This window comes from Neolamprologus multifasciatus, chromosome 1 (genome assembly GCF_963576455.1).
Source record: "Neolamprologus multifasciatus chromosome 1, fNeoMul1.2, whole genome shotgun sequence".
Taxonomy (NCBI): domain Eukaryota; kingdom Metazoa; phylum Chordata; class Actinopteri; order Cichliformes; family Cichlidae; genus Neolamprologus; species Neolamprologus multifasciatus.
Window position 1 is genome coordinate 26,207,665 of NC_140439.1, and position 26,803 is coordinate 26,234,467.

General features: G+C 37.4%; 1 protein-coding gene across 4 annotated transcripts in view; it reads right to left on the reverse strand.

Moving 5' to 3' along the window:
* esrrga (estrogen-related receptor gamma a) overlaps positions 1 to 24,687 on the reverse strand; it is a 157,273-nt gene extending 132,586 nt beyond the window's left edge. For 2 of the 4 annotated variants that reach the window (XM_085175368.1, XM_085175496.1), the window contains exons 1-2: positions 21,870 to 22,016; positions 21,725 to 21,777 (exon numbers count right to left, since the gene is read on the reverse strand). The gene's annotated coding sequence lies outside the window, so the exon portion shown is untranslated. Of the gene's footprint in view, positions 1 to 8,473; positions 8,735 to 21,724; positions 21,778 to 21,869; positions 22,017 to 24,444 lie in introns of those variants that run through there. The other 2 variants (XM_085175442.1, XM_085175563.1) reach the window with 2 other exon arrangements.
* Positions 24,688 to 26,803: the final 2,116 nt, after the last annotated feature.

The window sequence follows — 26,803 nt, forward strand, 5'->3', positions numbered from 1 at the left end:
TACCTATTCCTCTGTTTACTTTTGTTTGAATAGATGAGGACCACTTTCTCCAGTATTTCAAGAATAACACAAAACAGTAAAAAAACACAATCATCTACTGAGATAGTTGAGCTGGGATGACTTGCCTTAATAACCAGTGTCTCCTTTGATCCCATACTGTCTGTGATTGGATAAACTGCATTTGAGCCAATAAGAATATAATAAAAAATCCAGTTAATCAAATTTATTCTTTCTTTTGCAAAACAGCCTTAATAATTGCTAAAAGGGGCAATATTTTTGTGCTTGAGGTGACAGAAACTGTTAACGCATACATGCCCATCCTGATGCCTTCTATTAATTACACATCAAACACAAAACACAATGCATTACTTTCCAGTTGCTAGAAGATGTTTTCGTAGAAAGACCAACTAAAGCTCTTATGAGTTAACATTCAGTTAAATTAGATGGATTTCATCACTGTTAAATCATGTGAATTGATAATAAAGTACAGAAAATGACATTTATTACATTCTCAGTGGAGGGCATTCAGGCAATTCTATTAACACATCGTCTACTTGTGTCTCTTTTAGGTTTCCTTGCCTTTAGGGCCAACAATATCTCTTTTGTTCTTTTCCCTTAAACTCCCTCTTGCTTATTGTGACTCAGTGTTTTCCTCCTTCTTTCTATCTAATCATCAATTCCTTCATCTCTGCAAACCAAATTTCTTTTTCTCTTGCCATTTACTTCCTTTTTTATGTTTTGTGTTTGTGTAACTGTATTTTGAGCATCAGCTGAATACCAAATATGAAACTGTACGTAATGTATGTAAGCCTCATGCGTGATCGTGTGTCTGTGTGTGTGCCTTTGTGTTAGTGTGAATTAGTAATTGTCTTAAGTCTGTGAATACATATGGCTGAGTCAGTGATTCTGTCTCTAACACAGCAGCTGCATCTTATCTGCACCACTGTGACGTGTGTGTTTGTGTGTATGTGTGTGTGCCTGGTATCTGGAATAGGAATCTTAACAGTTTTCCACATTAGAGAAGGGGAAACGTCAGAATGCTATTGTAAGAGATCCACTTCCTGTCTGATAAGCAAAAATCTCTCTCTCTTCCTCTCACTCACTCTCAGACAAATACACACATGCGCATGCTACACACACAAACACACACAGACAGAAACCCTGACAAGCAAAATTTGCTTTCTATTTCTTCCCGTTCTCTCTCTTTCTATCTTTTTGCCTTCGCGTTCCATCACTCTGTGTTTCTCTCTCTTTCTCTAATAAGCACAGGTTTGCTGCTGAGGGCAGAAAGGGCAGTGAAGATGAAAGAGGAGAGAAGACAAGCACTCAAAGGGAAAGATGGCAGGAAAGAGACTAAGACTACAACAGTAAGATTGGAAAAGAGATGAGCAGGATATGTGTCTTTTTAGGCACATAATCATAATTAAAGACTAAAAAGCAATGCTCACTAGAATATAGTTTGTGCAATTATTCAAACTAAAATGGAACTCCTCGAACACAACACAGGTGAAATTATTTTTGATTTCTTTAAAGGTTTAGTAAATCATTTTTAAAGTTAGTTAATAGAAAGAAATGGTGTATTCTTAAATATAAAATGATTAGTGTGTAATTATGTCTTCCAACAATTCATGTGTTCTCATGAACTTAAAATTAATCAATTAAAAATATGAACATAATATATTTGGGGTTTTTTTTGTTTCTTTCTGTCTTCCTCTGGGGTTTTTCTTCCTTTCTTTTCCCCCATATGTGTATTTGCAAAGGTATGTAATGAGTTTAAATGTATCTGATTTTCTTTGGGTTTATTTTTTCTTGTTTGTCTGCTTTGTTATGTTTTTATGCTTTTCCTGATAATGAATAAAAACCGTTTAAAGGAAAAATATACAGGCACTTGCACTGGTTTTTGGAAGCTGTCATGTTGCCTCACCATCTTGATTGCAGTACCCACATATGTATTATGCCTTTTACTTAACTTCTTAAGCCCCAAGCCTAACTGATGTCCTGCCTTTTGCCCCCGTATCAGGGGGCGTTGGGGCTTAAGAGGTTAAAAGATCACAAATAGCTCTTTTAGGCTAAATATATCTGGTTAAGATTTCTACATGAATATTTTAATCATCATTTTCTCATGATATCATTAACCAACTAATGTCTTATCTTCTGAGCTGAAGCCACAAACATTCCTCTTCATTCACGATACCGTTGTGTTGACTGTCCTGTCTGTGGACAGATGACAACGAGCCGGATAAACAACGATAACATCTAATTACACACTACATCATGCCAGCTAATGCTAAACTCAAGTATCCTAAAAGTCACACTTTTGTCTCTAAATATTTTTGATTACATTTTCACATCATATGAAATTTTATTGGCTACATTTCAGATAATGTTAGATTCACTTGTTTCCTATTTGTGAGTCTGGCTTCTTGTTATTGAGTTGTCGTGTTATGGTGATTGGATCTTTTGACGATTTTTCTAAACTTTTTGGCCATTGTTTGCTGGCCATCAGAATAATAGCCTTAAACTCCTAGTATGACCATTTCTGGATTATGACCTTGATATTGGACACTGGAGCAGAGCAGCATAGTTGTGTGGTAGCCAACAAGCTGTTAGGCTAATAGTTGGAAGAACTAACAGCTGACCGGTAACAGCTGACTGAACTTGCTTATGGGTGACAATGAGTAGAGGTAAAATTCTTCTGTATTCAAAAAGTGGATAAGGAGAAGAAGATCATGTACCTAAAGAGTTGGCTAGAACAACACTCCAGGCCAGCGGTCCCCAACCCCCGGGCCACGGACCGGTACCAGTCTATGAGTCCATAACTGGTCCATAACTCGGTTTCCCTGGGTCTTTTCCCATGTGTTATGAATAAATCTTCCTTTTTTTAGTACCAGTACTGGTTTTAATTTTGTTGTATTTATCCGTGACACCTTAAAGACCAGACATAAACTGGTCAGTGGCCCAGAAAAGGTCGGGGACCACTGCTCCAGGCGATCAATGTCATTGCTTCTGAGCTCCACATAAAAACTTGGTCATACGCACAGCAGTGATTGCTGATAGCAGTGAGGAACCCAGGGAGCTGGATGTCAGCTCCACAGAGCAACAGGTAGCTGCTTTCCTGCAGTCAAGAGGGATCGAACTGGATTGTGACAATATTGAGGCATGCCCAGGAGAAACATCAGTGACAAACCAGCTGTTTTCTTAAGGTTTGTAAACAGACGGCACAAGAATGCATTGCTGAAACACTGAAGAAAACTAAAACAATCTAACATCTTTAAAACTGAGCATCGAAACAAACACAATGCAGACATATCCAAGAAGCTGGGAGAAGCTGGGAAAAATATTAAGTACTTGGACTACAAACTGGAAAAGCTAAAGTGCTTGTCATGAGAAATATAGACAATCTGGAACAATACCTATGAGCAACATGATACATAGTAACAAACAACCGCACACTCATTCAACTTTATCTATCCAATAAGAAACATCTTATCTACATCTGGAGAAAATAGGCGAATCACTTATAGAATAGCTGAATATGATTAACTTGAACTGATAACATTTTAGTATATACACGGGACTTGGAATATGAAATAGACCCTGACAAAAACTTCTTTTCTGTCAATGATAATTGCTGCTACTATACAAATGAATAGTACAACCAGGGGAAACTGAGAATAAACTCAGTTATTAATTATCAATTATCCACTTCAGCAGTAGAAGTTTATATGCAAAATTTGATCATATCAAGGAATTATATCAAGTAATATCTAAACCACTTTTCAAACCATTCGGTATCATTGCCACATCTAAAACTTGGATTAATATGGACAAAGAAATAGACTTTTAACTAGAGAATTATAAATTCAGGTAAAAAAAATGGCAAAGAAAGGGTGGAGGAATAAAGGGCTATTTGAAATTTAAGGTGCTGGGTAATATGATGACAGCTATTGATAATGTACTGGAACGCGTAACAGCTGAAATCTACAAAGAAAAACTGAAAAATCGAATTATTAGTTGTATATATAGAGTTCTAGGTAGTAGCATTGAAACCCTTTAAGTGTAAATGGAGGAAACGTTTATAGGTACATGACACTGAAAATAATACAATAACTTATTGTAACTTATTAATACAATAACATATTTATAAGTCTTGTGCCACAGACTTATAAATACATCTGTGGCCATCTTCTAGTTTTTATAGTATATGATAGAACTGGGAATTACCTACATCAGGAGATCTCAATGGTGCACATGAGGGATTCGTTAGAATATACACTCTTAATGGACTTCTTTTTTTTTTTTAGGAGTTTTACAGTCTCCCCCAGAGCAAATAGACATGGACATGTATTGACAGCCAAGGTAAAGAGTGGACTGACAGCCTATACTCACTACAGATGAAAAATAACCAGAGTGGTTTGTCCTACAGTAGCTAACATTTTTTACTTGAATTTGGATGGTAAGAATTTAGAATTCAGTTGATGTGAAAAAAATTATATGGGCTTTATAGATAATTGGGAAACATACTGCGGAAAACCTGGTCTTGTTAGGTAAGATGGCCACTATCTCCTTGGATAGAACAGTTCTCATTTCTAGGATTTTTTTTTAATTTATTAAACTCCAAAAACATGACTATTCAGAGTAAAGACCAGGAGGCAAAGCTGCAGTCTTACACGGCTCTCTGCAGCTTCTCCCCTCCTGTTGTCTCCCCAAAACCCCACCCCCTTAGAGACTGTGTCTGCTTCCAACCCAACAAAAAACAAACCAAAAATCTGCAAAAAAAAATAAAATAAAAAAATAATTAAAATAAATTACACAGGAAATAATCTACTAAATAAGTAATTACTTCCTCCAAACCATCAACATGTCTCTTAGACCCCGTTCTACAAGACTGCTCAAAGAAGTCCTACCATTAATTAATGCTTCAATCTTAAATTCAGTCTTAAATATGATCAGCCCATCTCTATTAATCAGCTACATACCACAGGCATTCAAGCTAGCAGTAGTTAAACCGTTACTTAAAAAAAAACATCACTTGCCCCAATTGAAAATATCGTTTAGATTATACATGCTTCCCTTAGGCAGTATCTGCTATGCAGATAGGGCTGTGTGATATGACCAAAATCACACATAAATAATAAGAAATCATTTGTTATCTTATTTCATATTTTAAGTACTATTTCTTTTTACACTTAAATTAAATAATCAAAATGAAATAAATATGGGCCTTAGGTGGTGCTATCCCATAGTAACACACTAGCTGACCCCACACAGTCACGCAAGCGCTTCCCTGTGTCCTCATTGCTGCTCCTGCATGGTCGTCAGCAAACTAGCCTGTCTGCAAACATCGACTACAGAGTGTCCAGTCTTGGGTGAAGTGCACTGTTTAGCTGATACAGGGATGCGTTGTTTAGCTTGTTGACATGTATGCTACGATTTCCTCCAATACTTTGGCCAGACACGGGTAATATAAATGAGGCAGCTCGACTTGGTGAAGCGTTTTTGGCTTTGCGTTGTGTACCTGGAGTTGAGTGTTTTGACCAATGCACAAAACCATATATTTATAGAAATAAGTTGTAATGTCTGCTATTATTTTCTTGAGTCAATACTATACGACATGCCACAGGAAAATGCCTGGTCTAACGTTTGAGTCAGGTTTATTTTGAGCACCTTCTCATTCGCAAACTAGATGAGAGTATAACATGAAACGACAGATGTTTTAATATCGTCATCCAATAGATTTTGTCCATACCATGTAGCCCTATATGCAGATGACGAGGACGATGCCTTCATACAGAGGTCACAGAATTCGTTTTCTTTACTATAGATTTTGATTTTAAAATTTTGTAATCTAACACCTTTCTTTACCTTGTCCTCTTTCTTTTCATTTTCACTTAACTCTTTCTTTCTGTCTTACTTTTTTCAGCCTTTATTCTGTAAGCGCTCTACTCACTTCCTCTCCTAAATTCCACTCTGCACTTTATTCTCCTCATCATTTTTCTTTTCTTTTCCAATTGACCTGTGCTGACCTTCAGCATTATTTGACATGTTAACTGTGTGAATTATGTCTTCCCCTGTGGGTCCATGGACTAAAGGTGTGTGTCTGTAGGTCACACAAATTGTCTCAACATGACACCCACGCCATCCAAGATCAGAGCCTTTAGTGTAATAGTGTTGAACTGGAAAAACTGGCCAGTATGAGTGGCCCCAGTATGTCACTAAGGTAAGAAAAATACAATCCTGCTGTACTGAGTGTAGTTCCAATGATGTTGAAGAACCTTTAGTTATTTTGCTGAGAGCTTTTCTTTTTATTCTTACAAAGCCAACTCAGTCTGAAAGCAGACTGAGGTGTACAGATGTAAAGTAAAGGAAATAAAGGACTGAAATTTTATCTCTTTAACTTTAGCTGATTTAAACAGATTAAAATATTGATACCATCCCCTATGCTATGCTTGCAACATATCTAAACAAATATTAGTATATCTGCAGATCTGTCTGCACCAAAAGTAGATGACTGTCTTTGTGTTATGTCTCTGACAAAGACCTACCATTAACCACACAATCAACAATGTATATTCTGAACATCATTGTTATATACTCTGCAGTCATCGTATGCATGTGTAAGTGTTTGCGTGTATATGTGTGTAAATCCGGTTGGGGTAGGGGGTTGCATGTATTTGCCTGTGGGTCGCAGTAGGCCCATCTGTTGTAAACCAAAGCAAATCAAACACACAGCTAGAGAATCTCTCCCACAACCCTGACTGCAGCATACCTCTTCTCTCTTTCTCTTATACACCATACAAACAGTATAAATACTATATTAAGTCACTTCCATTAGAATACCATTAGCCTGTCATGTAACCATATAGGCAGTAGGTCTTTCTCAGGTACTTCTAAAGGCTTTTTTCAAATGTGAACGTTTGACAAAGTTAAGTACATATCTAAGAATGATACGGATTCAAATAGCTGGTCTGACAATGGACCCACATAAAAAGGCCAATTTATTTAAATCACTGTTTGTTTGCTAATTTAGAAGCAAACAGAAAGTAACCAAGTGGGTTGACAATGACAGGAGAGCATGTTGGTAGAAATGGAACAACACCAACTCCACATTTTTTTAAAAAAGATATTGAATGTTGCATCTCCAGCCAAATACCTTTAAGAACAGTTCAACTGTCCAAACTTTGAAACACTACATTGGAAAGGAATTAAAGGCAAATGGACTAGTATTTATCGAGTGCTTTTCTACTCAATTTGAGCACTCAAAAGCGCCTTCTTATTACAAGAACATACAGTCACACAAGTGCATTTTTTTCTACACCTAAGCACATTTTATCTAAAAATCACATAATCGCACTCCAATAGATGCATAAGAGGCAACTTGATGTTCAATATCTTGCCCAAGGTACTTCTGACATGCAGGTTGCAAGGAGCCAGGGATCAAACCAACAACCTTTTGATTACCAGACAACACGCTCCGCTCCTGAGCCACAGCCACCCCAGGTACATATGACATTAGTTTTATATTACACAAAAAAAACAATACAACACTTACTGACTACATTTAAGTTATGTCCACACATATTTATGCATCATCTGTATGATTTCCTGAGCCTCCTAGTAATCCTTCCAAATTTCGTATATATAAAGATAATTACTCAATATTAAGCAAATAGTAAACAACTACCATGCCTCTTTGAAGATACCAACTGAATACAAGTAAAGCACAAGCATGCTCTCTCCATGGTGCTGAGCAAGGCATGCAATATTTATTTGCATAGTGCCCTTCACAGATAGAGGCCAAAAAGTACTTTACAGAAAATAAACAAAAAACGCAATATCAGAAAGAAGAACAGAAAAACACATAGGGAGTATGAAACCAAGCAAAGGAAAATGCAAAATGTTTAGTAAAAAAGGAAATGATTTCTACAATAAAAGACCAGCTACATTAAAACAACAATGGCTTTTTATACTTGTAAAGCGTAACTAAACAATATATGTGTGTTTTTTTTGTATGTAATTTGTATAGTATTTTTTTTCTTTCTTATTTTCTTTTCTAAATGTACTTGTATATTGTTCACATTTTGAAAAAATTACCAATCAATCAAATCAGTCAATCGTTTTTCTTTGTTTTTTCATGGATTCGTTCATAAAGAAACAAAATTAATGAAGAATTTACACTTTATAAACAACCAACATCCAAAATACTTCAACAAGTACTGTGCAAACAAAAAGTGAGTGGGGTAAATAGAGAGTAGGCTCACCACATACCCGGAATTTAAACTTACTGGAGTTTAAATCATGGCATTCAACACAAACTGTTAGCTAGATTGGCCAAGTCATCGAAAGTCGCTCTTTCTGTTCGTTTTTCTTTAATCCAATAGTTGCTTTGAGTTTGTTTTGTTCATCCAACGGGTGCTAGCTAATTAATCTCAAACAGGCATTGTGTAATGTTAGCTAAGTCATTAAGACTTACTCTAGGAGTTACGCCTCTTTCTCTCCCCTTCTTCCTCCTCCTCACGCTTTCACATTCTGTCTTCCTTTTCTTCACCTATCACAGTAAACACTAAACGCGTTTTTGCATTGGTGTTTTTCACCTAGCTTCTCTTTAGCCGACTAACTGTGGAAAACCTCCCCCGACAAGCTGAAGGGGCGCTGTTTCACTAATTTGGAGAAATTCTAGGTGAAAAGCATCAGAAATTCACAGCCTAACAATACAAAATGATTTCTTTTTAAGGTGAAGTTACCACAGAAGAATAAATAATTGGCATATGAGAAGTTTCTGGTTAAGTATAGGCAGATATTGTATTCCTCTATTTACCTCAAACATGATTAATTTATGTATATAGAACATAAAAATTAACAGCAGAGCACCATTGCACATAGTGTTCCCTTAATCATTGATACATATTTTCTCATAGTTTGTTTAATCATTAGTCCAAGTTTGAGAGCTTTACGTTTAAATGTTTGCTTCAAAAATCAAGACTGACAACAACATAGAAGTCCTCAAGCTACATTTTTGACTTTTTTTCCTTGTATATGCGCTACACCTTTTGCCCTCTCTGAAGAAAGGTGTGAGAATGTCCAACACTGAGCTTGTTGATACAATTCATCCTCCTGAAATTGTCAGTATGGAGCATGGGCTATGATGTTTTTCAGCTGACATGTTTTCTGGGCTTATAAACAGCATTTTGTCTTTAAATTGCCTTGCAGAAAAACATGTAAGCCATCCCACAAGCTAGCTGGACTGACTTTTTTTTGCCAGAGGAAAAATTTAAATGAGAAATTTGGGTTTTAGCTGCCAGAAGGCACAAGGCACAGGGGCTTTTTTTCCAGACTGTTTGCTGCTTTAAAAAGACAGTAGGCCAAGGACAAACTCACCAGAGGATTACTAGCTGCAGAAAACAAAACAAAACATGTGACTGAGTGGGACAAGGAAAAACCTAGACTCAGTTTATGCACTTATAATTTGGAAGGATGTTTTAGCAGGAAGAAAGAGGTCTATGAACCTTCTGATGCTTTGCTGCTTGCTAAATTACGCCAGTTTGGGTCACTACATAAAGAATAAACTGGAAGGATTCTGGACACAAAGCTGTTTTCTTGTGTTGCTACATTTTTGCACTTTTAACTCAATGCGTAGCATTTACTTTTTTTTTTGCAGTGGCAAAAGTAAATTTCTTCTGCTTTCTGTAAAGTTCAAAGAAGCATCTTAGTATGAAGTAAAATGGATTTAGAGTAGAGAGGAGATGTGAGAAAAGAGGGAGGTATGTACGCTGTTTTCTGTTTTTGTGTTCTATATACTGAGATGAGGGAAAAAGTTATGAATATGCATAAAGCAAAGGAGTACACGCAGGTGACATGCTTGACTTGGGTTGCTGCTGTGAACAACTGCTCTAGACTAATGTTTTCTCCATCGCTCCTTTTCTCAGGAACAAGGGAATGAGGGAGAGAAGAACAGTACTCTCATGGGAACACCTTTTTTTACCCTGTGGATAAAAAACTAACACACTAATGATGGAGACACACAAACTTACAAAGCTACTGTAGCTCATCCTCAAGGAGCAAATATATACCCCCAACCACACATGAATACAATTCACAATCAACCTCAAAAATGATGAAAACTGTTTTTTTCCTTTTCAAAGTATAATTCAGGGAAATGTTTAGCATATTTTACAATCTTTCCAAGTCATTTAGAGTTCGTTGTTAGCTTGCTGCAAAATATAGCGTATATGAATATAATATTGTTATCCTTATAATTAACAACACAACTGAGATTTTGGGACAAATATATTTGTAAAGCACTAAGTCAGAAAAATGACTTGAAAGGTGTTCATTCGATTCATTTTTTTGACCATTTACCACAATAAGAAGAGTTATACAAAACCGTTCATTAAGCAATGCACCTGCTGAAAATCAAGATGATGGCATAAAAAAACAAAAACCCTTTAGCCCATCAGTAAAAAAGTAAGTGCAGAAGTATATGGATTTAGACTTCTGAATAAAAACAAGGAGCGATAGGGAGCAAGGCATCTTAGTTTTAGAGTGCAATGTCCAGAGAAATACAACACATCATTGTGTAGCTATAGACAGTGTGACAGCGTAAAAAAACCTTGACAATTTCAATTTGAAAATACCAAAGTTAAAAGCAGCAACTTTTTAAACAGGCAGACATCAGGAGGAACAATGAGGAAACGATGATAGTGGCTGAAAAGAAGCAAAAGAAAACAGAACAGGAGGTGGTACAGAGGGGATTTAGGGAGAGGGATACAGACAAAGGGGTGAGGGAAGATGAGGCAGGTGAGCGGGGTCAGACAGTGGGAGGAAGCTAATGTCTTTATTTCATGGTGAGATGGGACCTTGCATTTACCCCTGAGGTCAGTGGTCATGGAAAGGGTCACTGGGGGTGCTGTGAGGGGATATCTCAATACAGAAGAAGAGAGAGGGAATATCTATACAAGAAAAAAGTGGAGTGAACACAAGCAAGAGTCAGAGTAATGGGAGAAAGAGAGGAAATAAGGAAAAAAAGAAGGAGGCCTAGTTTCAGTCAGGAGGGGAATGTGCAAAGGTGGAAAGGTTGAGAGAGGTTGAGGAGGTGAGAATACTCAAGGGAGCGAGGAGGGGGACACACACACACACACACACACACACAAAAAAACACTTCTACTGCAGACATTAAATATTGTAGATTGTGAGTATAACCACAAAATTGTGTTTTGGTGTAGTGTGAGGTATTGAAAATGGAATACATGTATTACAATACAATATTACATATTGAACACATATTTTGGTATAGTATATTCTTCTGTACAGATATAAATAGTGGTACTATTTATATCTGAATGCGTCTCTCCTTCTCTCCCAAGGACCCACCAACACAGCTGACAGATAAATACAAACAGAGTGAATGTATGAGTCTTTCTCTAGAGTGTTGTTAACAGTTATCCTCTTGAACCGCTTCACTTACTGCCTTTTATTGATATAAATCACATGTGTCAAATACCATGCAATGAATATCTAGTCTAGTCCTATTTATTCCAACATGTAGCTGCATTACCAACAATCACATGGATTAACTTTGACAAACATATTAAGATAAAACAGTTATTGAATCACTCTCCGTGTTGTTCCTCAAGGGTATTGTTAGTGCATTTACTTTTATTGCTCCACTCAACTTGGCACTTTCTAACAATAATATGAGCATCAGTTAAATAATATATGAACTGAATGTGTGTGTGCGGACGTGTGTTTGTGTGTGCATGCTCTTGTTTGATTGGATCGCCTTGTTCAATCTGTGTTTAATGCTGACAATAGTGTCTTCCAGCTAATTAATGGCAGCTTTGAAACTAGGACTCACCACCATAAATCTAGCTCACGCACAGAAACACGCACACACGTGCACATGCATACACGCACATGCACAGAAGTGGAGACACTGCAGAGGCATGTGGGTGAACACAAAATCATTTTTTACAAATACAGCGCATCTGGAGGCAAACACTTTTCTTTGGTTTCAGTTCTTGAGGGGAACATTTGTATCCGTGAAGATCTCCCACTGACACACATAGAAGTACTGCATGTAAGCTAAGCACATACGCAAACAAAAGACCTGGCTTTTAAAAAAAACCTGGAAAAAGTATCAAGAAAATTGACATTGCAGTTTTTGTATTGTACATTAGGGAGTGCCTATAACTGTAAAACATCATACAGAGATTAAAAGGATGCAGGTGATAGTGTCCCATTAAGAAAAATATAAATATTTCAGGATAATGCAGCTTGAAATTTTACTTAGCAAGTTGTCCTAACTTGAAGTCACTGGACTTAAAATGATGACTTGAATGAATGACCTCTCGAAAGATCATGTTTTAAAGAACCATAAGTATCACATTAGCAGACATATAATATTGTTTGAGAGTTAAAACTTTGCAGACTCTTTCTCTTTAGAGTGGTATGAGAAAAAAAATATTCATGATGGAAACATGGATTCTGATATTGTGATTAGATTGCGATCATAATCAATTTTAAAGCCCATTTAGATTAAAAAGGCTTCACATAAATACTTTAATCAAAATAAATGTGAATTTCTATTGAGGAGTCATTTAGTCCACTTCATAAACCAATCAATCAAAAGAAAAATGTATCCTGTAAATGATATAAACAGATTACTTTGTGGTCGATGCACTTTTCAAAAATGGCAGCTCCAAAGCTGAACATTTTGTGTTTCTGTAAATTTGCATAAAGAAGATTCATAAAGAATTAAGAGCAACAAAAAATATCACACTACCACGCTGAACAGACAATAGATATATCTTCAAGGAGCTACTAAAACGCATGCCAAAGTATGTAAATAGTTTCTGAGAATGACAAACCATCTGTTGACAACTTTTGTCTATTTCAGCTAGATGAATTGCACATGTAAACACAAGGATGTATTAATTTAGTTTAATTTAATTAAAGTGGTAAATTATAACTTCAAAATTCCAACATGTTTTCTTTATACTAGCATTGACACTAAAATAACTTTGATAGTTTTAGCTATTGTTGTTCATATGTAAAATGAAAAAAGCACTCAGGGAAATTTCACTGAAACACTTTTCAGATTTCATTCAGATTTCATTCACACTGAATGCATGACATCATACTAAATCAATATTAACCAACTAAATATCAGTTTTATTTTTAATAAAGTTAGGGTCCTACATGTAGGTATAGGTATTATAAATCTAGCAGCAGATTTGCCTCTGAAAATGCTATAAGACATAATTTACTCTGTACACACATTAATTTTGCCCTATGACTTTTTACTTTTTGGCATTAACTATAGTGGCAGGATGTGATCCTTAACACTAAAAAATAACTACACACAGTCTCATCTTACTTTTAGACTTTGTATTGCTGTCCAGTTTTATCTCTGCCCCTGTTACCTATGTATGAGTGTGATACAGCAGGTTAAAAATATCCCTTTACCTCTCAAAGGCGGGCTACCGACTATTGGCCTATGTCCTTGAATTCACCCATGCCTTGCATTTGGAAAAACAGGACTGCACGTGGTCTGTGCCCACCAAAAATTCACATTTGCACAAAATAGTAACCATTTTGGCTGAAACCAGTTTTAAATTACTTCAAGATGTTCCTCTAACAGCCATTTCTGACTTTATGCTTGCTTTTATTGTAACACGCTCAACACTTGATTTGAATTATTCTCGTACGTTTTAGTGGCTGTTTCTGAACTACAATTAAAAATTCTTGAACTATTACTTCCTAAACATGGTCTTACTTAGTAACAACATTCCCTTTTTTCTTCTACTGTTTTTTCAGTTTTAAAACTTTTGCTCTTCAAACATATGTGCTGTTTTCGCAAATCACTGATAGTGACTTCGTATTATACTACAGTGTATGACCTAGTGATTCAGCAGATTATCATGCAGGTTTTAAACATCTGACATGCCATACTGCATTTTGGCTTGATTGCGGAGTTTTTCTTCTTCTGAAAGTGTCATCTGTATCACAGAGTGACTCAGCAGGCTATAAATACAGCTCTGGTCTGAATTTCCTTCAGACCCATATTTCTATTTTGTTCTGAAGTTATTCTTGTTCTTGGTCTTAGTATTGGACATCTGTATGACAGAATGTGATTCAGTCAGCTATAAATATGAATGGCCTTTCTGCTCGGCCAGCCACACGGATTAGCAGCTCTTCCTGCTTTTCCACTGGGCTCAAAACACACTGCAGCGAGCTCTTGCGCTCTCTCTCGCTCTCTCTTTCTCTCACTTTTACACACACACACACACACACACACACACACACACACACACACACACACACACACACACACACACACACACACTTTCGCACTTACTAGAACTCACTACAACCTGTGCATACATACTCACTGGAAGAGAGGTGATGCTGAGTGTGAGAATGTTGAGATGCAGCTGCCACTGGCCTTCTGAGCATACTAAAAATTATAGTGAGTTAGTATATCTGTTTTTTCTTACTTGTTTTTCTTTTCACATATTTAGATTTACACACATACCCTCTGTATGTGTGTTTGTGTGTTTGTGTGTCTGTGTGTAGATGGTTCAACTGTCCTCCATGACCATAACAGCCATAGCAAGTAATGTATGAATATGAAACTTCAGCTCTGTAATAACAGGTGGTCCTTGGGGAGAGAATTGCAATGGCTGCCTCTGTTCTAAGATGGTCTTGATTATCAGTGGTTATGATCTGGTGTATCATTTGGCTTCAGTTTGGCTGAACAGGGGAGAACAGATAGTCTTGGGGAACATAGGAAGGTCAGAATTATTCATTTTACTTCAAAGAGAGCAACATCAGAAACTTTCTACATATTATTGGGTAGCTAAGGCTTACAACACACTGAAAACAGATGTGATGGCTTTGATTATGCAGATTATAGCAGAAATCTGTGAGCGTGTCATCAGATTGATTTTGACTCTTTGCTTTCGTGTTTTACGATATAACAGTCGGAAAATTTAACTAGTCCTTGTGGTTGAAAACCGGTATCCATGCTTCTCCATATCACCACCCAAAGCTTCTAAGAAGCGAAATTTATCTACACACAGACTCTTCAACATCTCTATTTACTAAAACAGCTGTGTGCATTGTGTAAAAGTTTATGGAAATAGGCCTGGTTCTTGTTTGCATTAAATATCAAACCACACAATGTGTAGATTAAATAGAAAAGAACCTTGATCGTGAAATATCATTTAGTGCAGCTAAAATGGCGAATATATCTATGATTACGTTAAAGAAAAGTATAGATTATCAGGACACCGTAAATTCTATTCTGCTGATATTTTCTGTTGTGCATGCTCATAGGATGATCTGATTGGTGGGGCCTGGTTTCAATGAAAATACTAAGGCTGGTAAATGATCCTCAGTCCAGGAGGAAATTAACAAGTGGCTACCAATGCCTTGGATTACATGCTACTATACTTACACACCAAGACATTCACACACCTGACAGCTACTTTGGTCTCTGTGACGAAGGGATTCTGATTGAATTAAGACAGTAAGATCTTATTATCCACAGACTGAATATATCAGTACATTTGTCTTTGCTGGAGTTATTAATAGTACCCAAGAGGCAACCAGACACCGAAGCATGGGTTGACAAACAGACCCTTGAGCTATTAATAAAAGAGGATGGAAAAACTATAGTCAACCAGCAGACTTAGTAAGAGAGAGAAGATAAGTCTGACACACATACTGACGCCTCAAGAACAAGGTGGGAAAAGTTTGCCATTTGAATCCTTATTATTTTGACTGAAATTCATTGAGAAAAAGAAATCGCAATAATTACACAAAAAGGATGAAAAATGACAGGTTATGACAAGTTATTGATCGCAAATTAAAAATCATCTTGGTCTCAGGGTTGTTGTTTTCCTGTCCTTTCCTGTTTTGTTTCCAATCCAGATGTGTGGTACAGGCAGACTGGAAACAGAGCACCTTTCTTTTGTCAAAACTTCTTCGTGTCAGATCTTTCTTTAAAAATCTCTTTACATTGATATTAGGTAAAAAGCTAAAGTAATAGATAACAAAATTTGTGGTGATGCTAAGGCTCAAGATGCTTGATGTGAGGTTGTGCTGTATGTGAAATTGAGCGTAGGTTTACTGTAAGTGGATTTGAGCTTGGCTATAGGTGGTTATGGAAAATATTCTCTCACAAGGGGCAGCAACTGTTTTTCCCAGTAGACATAAGATCATGTGCGACCCTTATCACTTTCAAACCGACAGCTTAAACTAGGGCAGGCTTCACATACAGATATAGAAAAATACACAGACAGACACGCGCACACACACACACCTGAGTATGAAGGGCTGAATGCTTTGCTGTTCTCTGTGTTCTCTGTTTTTGGTTTGAATTAAACAGCAGGTGACCAGATGAGTATGGAGAGAAAGAAGACGGAAAGGATCACTACCGAACTTAAGAATTAAGAGTCCCATCCCTTTCTCACACTCTTTCCATCAGATTACCATTGGCCATCTATGACCTTTGACCTGTGCGCTTTTTACCTGCATTAGCTGCATCTCGTGCTCAGTCATAACCGGTGAAAAAGCAACAATCTTTGTAATGGCTACCTTGAAATAATTACATGCTAATAATGGCTGGATTTACATTCAAAACAGTTCTGAATAAATATTGAAAATGTGCACCCTCGGTGTTTCATACTATCTAATCAGGGGTTGGATATTAAGGAATATCATCTGCTTGAACATTAATGCATGAATGCACCTTATTGTGCCTCAAAACTAAGCAATTAAATAACATGTTTTTGTTGTTAATTGTCTTAGTTTGTCACATAATAGTGACAAGACTCATGCAGGTTCTTCTTACCTTTATAGATTACTGTAAGAAATTAGATCCCCCTTGTCTAATTCAAGCAAAAACTAAAACAAAATAAAAGCAAACAACAACAAAACTTCAGCAGATGCCCATTACATGGCTGGTCATGTTCCCTGGATGGCTGCATAGTTAGTCTATGGGATACACACCCTAGCAATTTCTACTGGGCAAGGCATGGCTGTTCTTTCAGAGCATAAAGGCTTTCATTTGCTGGATATTTTTACATTTTTATGCTGCATAGTCCAGCTCTCGAGAATAAAAGTATTCAGTAGGCAGCACAAAGGCCGAGTGAAACAAAAAGAGAGTGAGCAAAAAGGAGAATGAGAAAGAGAGATAGGGAATGTCAGTGCAGGAGAAAAAGGAGAAGTGAGCTAAAATTTAAGGGATATTTGGCTGCTCATGATTTGCTTGATTTAACACTTTGCAATGCTGAAATTAATCCAGTATGGAAAGAAGAGTGGAGGATTTGTGCTCTGGATGTCTTTACAAAAGACTGATCAGAAATACTATGCAGACTATATTATATCCCTGAATTATTTTTTAACTTCATGTTTTGCTTAGTCAGCTCAGTTATGTTTGCTCTGATGATATTACTCAACAGCGTCTAAAGAGCTGTAAATAGGTTTAGCAATTAAACCAATGCCTCAGAAAGCATTGGTATTATAATAAAATACTCATAAATGTATACCAAGCTTCTGACAAAAAGGCATAAGACACAAGGTAATGTCTATTTGCACTAATTCTCCGAGTAACACCAGGCAATGTCCTATCTTTGGTAATTCCATGAATACAGCGCTGAGGGGCAAAACATGCTGTCCTCCTGCTAATGAAGCTTTCAGCCCTGCGCCACAACCACACAATGACAGCTGGCAGGGGAGGGGCAGGAACTACATGCCATGAAATAAGAGGGGGTAAAAATTGATTAGCAATTTTCATTTGCGCTAAGCTAAACAAAAGAAGGCTGCTGCTCTATTCTGCATATCATCATGGGGTGGGAGAGGAGGAGGGTGGGCAATGTTGACGGTGTTGGGCTGGGGTGGGAAGTGATCTTTCAGAGCTCAAGGCATCTATTGTTTAGTTAGAGAGGATGTGGTTGTGTGTATGTGTGTGTGGGGGGAGCAAAGAGGGACTAGGATGGAAAGATGAGGGAACTGAGGATGAGAAAAGAGTGAAGAAAGGGGGAGGAGGAAGGTGTTCAGGGCAGTGGAAAAGCAAAAGGGTTAAAGTAAAGGATGGGGGACAGGGAAGCAAGCAGGGAGTGCTGAAGAAAGAAATAGGGATGGGAGAACTGGGAAAGACAGGGAATGAAACAGAAGGACACATTGATGAAAGACATGAAAGAGTGGGTAAAAAAGATTGGGATTAGGGATGAAAAAGAATGACATATAGGGAGCTTGAAGAGTAGAATACTGAAGGGTTTGATAAATTAAGTGTAAAGAGGAGAAAGTAATAGGGTGGGCTTTGTCTGGCAAGACAGAGGCAAGGAACACATATAAGAGAATAGGGAGAGTGTTGTCCAAGAGTTCATGACTAATTCTGAAAATTAAAGCTGGACCTGGACGGTGCCACAATGCTTTTTAAAAGACAAAAGCAAAGTGGCTGGGTGAAAAACAAAATGACACCACCATCACTTTTAAAGTTATTAAAGCCATTGAATATATTGAATATAGAGGCTCTAAGAATAGAGAAATTTGCCAACCCAGAAGAAAAAAAATGCAGTATGCATGCAGTATTGTGGCCAAGCTATGTTGTTGTATGGGCAGTTTTCTTGAAGGGCTTTTTGGCATGACCGGGATGCATGATGGCTTATTAACAGTGACACTAGTGTGCTTTAAGCGCGTGCCCGCCCACGCACCCACCCACCCACACACACACACACACACACACACACACTAATAAATGCAAAAAAGGTGAGAAAATAGCAGCTGGTAAGTGAGTGAAAGCAGAAAAAAAATCAACAACTTTTAACCAAAACACTGTACACAACTCTAAATTTAATTTTCTGCAAGATTAAGCACAATAATGACTAGCTTTATAAAAACCCATAACTAATGGCTTCCAATGAGCCAATCTATAGGCATTGATCTGCTCAGTATCTCATAGACTCACAGTGCAAAGCCTATAAATGAAGGAGGGAAGAGGGAAAAGGCAAGAGACAAGAAAAAGGGTAGAAGAAAAAGAGTGGAAGAGGAAAGAAAATGAGAAAAAATGGGTGATGGGAGAGAGACAGGTGCAGAGAAAAGGGGAGGGTAATGACTGAAGTGAGATGAGGAAAGTAAAGGCAAAAAGATAGAGTGCAAAAGAAAAATGGGAAATAAAAACAAAGAGTGACTCAGTATAGCTGTAATATTATAATAATATTAATATTATATTTTCTTTTTTCTTTCCAGTGAGTGTATTATACTTCAGTTGTTTTCCAGCGTTTGCCAAAAAAACAATATCACTGTTTTCTGAAACACTGTACTGATGAAGCCTGGACTGTAAACACAAGTGAAACCACATAGCAATACTTTTACAAATGAATTTCGGTTAACTAGTGCCAAACTTTATTCTTTACAGTTGTATACAGCCTGATTAAAAAATATATATATATATATATATATATATATATATATATATATATATATATGTGCACTAATCCTGAAATAAATAAGTAATATTTTTGTTCGCATACAACAGAAATACAATCAATAGCAACCCAGCTGGAGTTCAAACAATGCTACAATAAAAATCATCATTATATACTTTTAAAGGTTTTTAGAGCAATTAGCTGTCTAGTGGTTTTCTACATTGTTAATCCTACACTTGACAGCTTTTTAAAGGCTCACTGACTAAGATCTAAAGGTGGTGGCATGTGAGGAGGATAGAGTGAAATAAAACAATCTTCTGCTGAAAATGCACAGAAGCTTAAATCCGGAGAGGGCGCCTTGCGTTAATCCCCATGGATTAGGCTTCTAAATACTTCTATTCAAGCCAATTAATTCATGCATATATCTGTCTCCGGCTCTTTTCATGTCATTTAAGATGATGGAGGGCAACTTCCTGCGAAATCAGGAGAATGTTGAATATGTATCTACATTAATGCATACAGGCTCTCTCTTCAGAATCGTGTGGCAACAAACTATACATCCTTAGGTGGTGCACATGCACATGAGCATATGCTACAACGCAGAGGTATACATTAAGATTTTAATGGGGGAATGATAGTGGGAGGGTGAGGATTGAGAGGGGCCTCCAAAAGTTGACTGACGTACTCTGACAGCTGAATACTAATCATGAGATCAACCTCTGTCTAAATCTACAGGATCTCAGTGGGACTTCTGGCTGGGAGAAGCATAGAAAGGATTAACAGTAAATACAGAAGGCTTACAAAGAACAGAGAGACATCAGTGGACAGACTCAACAACTTGAAACAAAAGGCTGAGAGTAAGAAGTAACTAAAGATGCAGAAGTTGACCACTGAGAATTGAATGATGTTCCTAAAATATTTCTCTATCTATATTACTGTGAAGACGGTGGCAGAAAGGAAACAAACAAAACAACAGAAAAAAAAGACAATCGTCAAAAATAGAGTGCAGAGGTTTACACAGGTGAGATCAATCAGGGAACCAGGGAAGAGACGTGAAGTAGAACTAACACAGGGCATGAAAGAAAACTAATCTTCAAAGTAATTGAGATAACCCAAAAGTCGTACACCAAGAAGAGACAAGACGAATCACACTAACCATGAAAGCAGAAATGAGGGAACACTGAGGGAAATAATAAAAATCTAGAAATGAGCCAAAACAGGATTACAAAGCTGAAACTCATCACTAGAGTAGCCATAAAGTAGAAACAGGAACCACAGACTAACTGGAACTAACTGGAAAAATAAAGAAATCAAACAAGAATCAGGAACTCAACCCAACAAACACAAGAAAAATAGGGAAACCAAACTGAAAACATTGAATATAAACATGAACACAGAAGCCGGAAAACAATTAAAAAACCGGGGATGACAATAAATACCAACAAATTGTTTCATTTACACTTGAATTCATTTCCTGTTTGCACTGATGTCACTAATGATTTGGTTTCCCAATGACATCATAAAGGCCTGAAGTGGAGTGCAGCCTTTGGTGTTTGAGACATCTCAAGTCTCTGGTGTTTGTGCGTGATTTTCTGGTTTTGGGACTGCGTTGTGTGTACATGTGTGTGCACACATATAAGCAAGCTGGAAGGCAGCAACCGCTGCATAGAGTATTAATAGGACCTCATATCACCCAGGAAGGCTTCCAGATAAATAGAAGCTCACATCAGGCTTCAGTCTATGATCAGATTACAACTCCTGAGCTATATCCACATTTTGATGACTGGTATATAAAAGTCTGCTTGGAAAAACGTAATGGTAGTAGCAAAAGACTGACAGAAAAGAAAACTTTAGCAAACATAGTAAACATGTCACGTAATTAAAGCAATTGTATCTACATTTTTTTTTATTTTTACGAAGACTACACAACACTGACACTGTTATGAGCAACTGGTCTGAGTATATGGATGTACCCAGAGTTATAGCCCTGACTTAACGATTTATCAGTAAATGTGTAAATGCCTGTTAAATTTACCAAACTTACCAGTGGAAGTCTACCTTACAATGATGAGTACACTATGAATCTTCAATCTTAAATGCACCTGGTCATTTCTTGGCTCAAGGAAACAATAACAAAGACTGCTTGATGAGGAAATGCTTATATTTGTATCATGTATAAGCTTCAACATCCCAAACATTAAAGCTTGTAAGTGTAAGCTGTACCTATCTTGGTGATATAATTAGTATGTAATTAGTCTTTAACTTTGAGTTTATAGCACTGATCCTCTTACCTGATATTCTTCAACTTAGGTAACTGCTGTAAGGTGTGCTCAGTCCGCGGATACTGTAATAAAGTAAAAAAAAAAAAAAATTATATTCTGCCGCTGCTTTGTTAGAATTATATAGGATTAAGTAACACATTGCAGAAGATAGTACCAAGGAGACTAGCAGCGTTTCAGGAGGTCTGTAAATTTAAAGACATTTAAAAAATGCTGATATGAATGTAAAATGTCATTCACTCGATCGTTAAACTTTGCATTTCTCCAAGTGCTAAGCTCTGTCTCTCCTTTTCCCCCTATTCTCTTGTCTTTTAACAGTCACTCTGACTCTCTGTCACTATGATCTGACATCAGTCCGTCTGATTGGTCGACCCAACTCGTGCACTAACCAGTGACATGCTTTAATTATTGAGCGGCTGACCTCAATTGGTTGGCTGGAACAGCTTAAAACACATTTCTCCACACACAAACACTACATGCACATACAAGCACACACTTTTACACACTATGATCACACACTCACAAACTCAGTACATTCTGCACACTTATAGGCTCACCCTGGGGATAGTTTCTAAAGTCTAAATATATACTGTGGACACCATCAACACTGCCTGTTACTTCTCTTAGTTCATTCATGCTAAAAGCACATTAGTTATGATAAGAAGCATGCCGCATTAACACGTGTTTATACCAAATATATGATTCTAAAATATACCTAAAAATGGGAAATAAATACAGCTGAGATATTACCCAAGAGTTGCTCTCAGAACAAGCTACGTTGTAGTACTTTTTATGTTTTTAACCTATTTACAGACGCTTTAAAAATCTTGAAATACAGATAACTGTGAACAGCATTGTAACGCTACTGTTACTGTTTAAGACAACAACATCATAATCCACCAAAGTACTCTACATGGTTTTTAAATATATTTTATGATAAAAAAAAAAAAACTGGAGCAGAATAAAATTAGAAGAAACACCCACCAAAAATGGATGTAGTAATGCTAATTTAACAAGTTATTTAATCTTTTCTTTTCATTAAAAAGAGACAATTTAAATTAACTTTAGGATTCTTTTTAAATTAAAAAATGAACATGTGCAGTATAAAATTTATGACACAACACAGATGTTGACTGGAAGCATGAATCCTGATATATCTTTCATAACTGGTGCTGCGAGAAAGAGAAATGAGACACATCTTTAGGTATGACATGTATGCACTTACTATGCTATAATTTAATATCCAAATATATCTTTGAGAGTATGATCAGTGGTAACATCCTGCAAATGATCAAACACAGTAGGTGATACTGGATAGCCACATTGCTTCATGAGACATGATGCAACCAGTGCATTTTTAGATTAGGGTGTAATGGTATCCTACCTTTAGTATTAAATATAGTCCCTCTGGTTCCACTTCATTTCAAATGTGAGAGGGTGAGGGTGTTTTATCTTTCTGCCAGCATTACAACGTCAAGTGTTTGGCACTCAAAGCAGTAAAGTGGCACACGTCTTCAGTAATGGCATTCATCTCAAGAATGCCTTCAGAAACATGAGTGACATGTTGTCTCTCATTATATTTTGATGAGTGTAACCCAGCTGGGCTCCACGGCATGCTGTGTGGCTTGTGGTCTATGATTAGTTGCAAATAGTTCAATGGGTCACACCACTTGGCTCTGTTCCCAAGACCTCACAAGGTTCGGACACACAACCCCCCAAACCACATGGCCACATTTCGAGCGCAGAAACCGAATTCGAATTAGATGAGCAGGTACATGAGATATATCTTTAGATTTGCAAGCCAGTGGTAAATGTAATGTCTGTAAGTTAAGTCTTCAGGATGCTGATTGGTGTATAGAAGTGCTATTGTGATTGCCCTTGCTATAACAGGAAAATAATAGTTTAAGTTTGCTCTGAACAGAAGTCCAGTAAAAGTTTTGGGGTTTTTTGTTGGACTTTTTAACTTTATTTGTATACAGCAGAGACAGACAAGAAATGGAAAGATTAGCAGGGGAATGGAATGCAACACCTGTCCAGGAAGCTGGGATTTGAAGCACGTATTCAGCTATAAGGTTATTTTATGCCAAGGTTTTAATGTGGATTATATTTTGTCTAGCTTTTTCTGAAGTTACAGGTGGTTCCAAAACTATTCCAACAATCACTACTGTGAGAAAGGGCATGTTTATTTTACTATTATACCTGTGAAATTTTAGCTGTTTAATCTGGACAGTTTTGAAATGAAAATAGACAACTAACCAGAACAGATACGCATGTGCATGCTAGACAAACGATACCCACTGACATCACTCACACACGCAAACAAATGAACACAGTCAAACAGAGCTCTCAACATGGAGCTTCATGCATGCATGCGTGCGTCTCTGAAGTTTGGCAGTGTGTTTCTTTAGTCCATACGGCGTTTTGTATTTGCCATAATCCCCTGTCAGCAACACTTAGGCAGGCAGACAATAGCAGAGAAGATCGGCAGCCAAACCCCCTTCACTCTGAGCTTGGCAGGTCAGTGTGCAAGCAGCAGGTTACACACACACACACACACACACACACACACACACACACACACACACACACACACACACACACACACACAAACACAAACACGTACACTAACTCTCACAACCAGTACTGTACTGTACATATCCATGAAGCATACACACACTTAGATCCACACACTGCAAACACACATGTCCTGCTGAGATGCACGTTACTCACACCTTCTTGCGGCTCTCTTCAAAGAGTTGTGGTGCAGTTCTCAAGGACACGGCTGTCTGAGATCCTCTCTCTTTCTCTCTCTCTTCTTATCCTGGCATACTCTCTCTGTCTCTCTCACACTCTCTCATTTGCTTCACGGCTGCAGGACGCAGGACAACAGATGCAAGTGTGTCGCTGCCTCTCTCTTCTCCTCTTTATTCATTCCTTTTCCCTTTCTCCCTTTCTCTCCCCTTTCCTCTCTTGGTCTGCAGCTAAGAGGCAGAGCACATTCTCTAAGCCATGAAGCAGAGCTTCTCTCTTTTTTTTTCAAGTGCCGGGTAGTATGAGAACGAGGAAGTGAGAGAAAGAAGAAGGGAGGGAGGAAGGGGAGGAAGGAATCAACTGACCAAACTGATGTGCCACTCCAGGACACTAGTGTTCTGCAGCCAGCCAGAATGCTGCTGCGGGAAAAAGCAAACAGTTTTACTGTAAGGTATCAGCCTTACAGTAAGGCTGTAGCAGAAGCAGTGGAAACTTCCCATATGTTCCAGCTTTGCAAAAAATGGAAAGGAACAAAAACATTTAGAAGAAATGATGGATTAATGAAATAAATAATAAAAAAAAATTAAAAAAGGGCAAATAATTAAACAAACAAGCAAGCAAACAGAAAACAACAGAACAACCTGATGAAAAACACTGAATTTAAGCATATAGGGATAAAAGGAAAATGTTGAAAAAGAGGAAAAGAAAATAGAAGAGAAGAGAAATGTCTCGACAAGAGGAGAAGAGAGAAGTGGAAAAAGGAAGTCTAAGTATTCCCTAAAGCCTCGCTGTCTCTTCTGAAAAATGGTCCCTGCAGGCCAGATCCAAAAAGAGGGAACACAAACAAACAGAAAGAGCAGAAACAAACATCTATTTATGGAGGAGGGGGTCCAGTTTCCCAACCACATTTGCAGCTTTTTTGACAGTGTTACCAATTCAGCAGTTTACAAGTAACAACTATGTTTAAGAGGAGACAGAGCAGAGCGAGAAAGAGAAGAGAGGAGAGAAGCGGCAAGGGAGTCTGTTAAAAATGGTTCCCCCCATCCAAAAATCTGAGTCATTTAATACAAATATGAATAATATTATCAATATTTAATATTCACATTTGAACATTAAAGCAATTTAGGAGTCTATTTTTTGGGCGTACTTTCTAAATTTATGTCAAGTCCTGGCATTGTCTTCCTTCCACTCTCCATCTTTCAGCAACACTTAAAAACATTTTAGCCAAGAGATTTTATCTTTTTAAAAAAAAATTTGTACATGCATTGCTGTGGACCACTGATGTATTAACAGCTTAAGTGAATATAATACATAAGATGGATTGTAAAGAGAAAGGGATTTGTGTACATATGCAACGCATTTCTGAACATAACAATGAAAGATCCACAAATTGCCTTGTCGTTTCATTAAAAAGATAAATAAATATAAAAGTGCGGTCTCTATGATTGTGCAAAATTCAGGCAACAGTAGCACAGCATTGAGGATTATTATGTTATTTTTCTTGGATTTCAAAGAATCATAGTGGGAGTGGAAGACTTGGATTATCATGATCCCCATTTTATCCTGAACTATGCAGCCCTCAGGCCAAACGAAAGCCATTCTGCACTGATGAAGAACCAGCAATTGATTTGCTATGGAAATACACACATCAGCAGTGGCTTATCACACATGGGATCAATCAGGCTAGTTTTAGTTAAAGAGAAACCACTGCCACTAAAATTAAAATGTTTCACATACTCTGCTCGCACAACAGACTGGGTGGTGTTTGAGGCTTTTTATTCATCGCTTTGTTCGTGAGTCATTTGACATAATTGTGATGGATGGATGTGTTTCATTTTGAATCAAATATTAGCAAGTAACTAGAAGGGGACGTGGAGAACGCCAAAGCCAGAAGAGGGTTTTGCTCATTCGCCTTGGTATCTTTCGCTCAGTGATAAAAGCCAGACAATCAACAATAAAAAAAATCCCTATCTTGGCTTCTGAATGGTGAAAAGTAATAGTAAAATGTGGTTAAGTTTGATTTCAGGTTCACTCGGTATCTTGTAAACATTCCTTAAACTTAAAAATTATTTCTTTTCCTTTATTTTATTTGGCACAAATTGTGGGACATTTACACTGTGGACAGTGTAAATGTCCCACAATGGTATGCTATAGTTTGGAATCATTCATTTTTGTATACATGCATTATGTATACAAGATAAAAACTTTTTCTAGAAAAATGCAGTGCAGGAATTGACGTGTGGATAAGACGGATGAAAAGGAACGAGCGGCGGAGACAAGTTTTGGCAAAAGAAGCAGGAAGAACAGGTGAAAGAAGGGAACGGGGCAGGGAGGGAGATG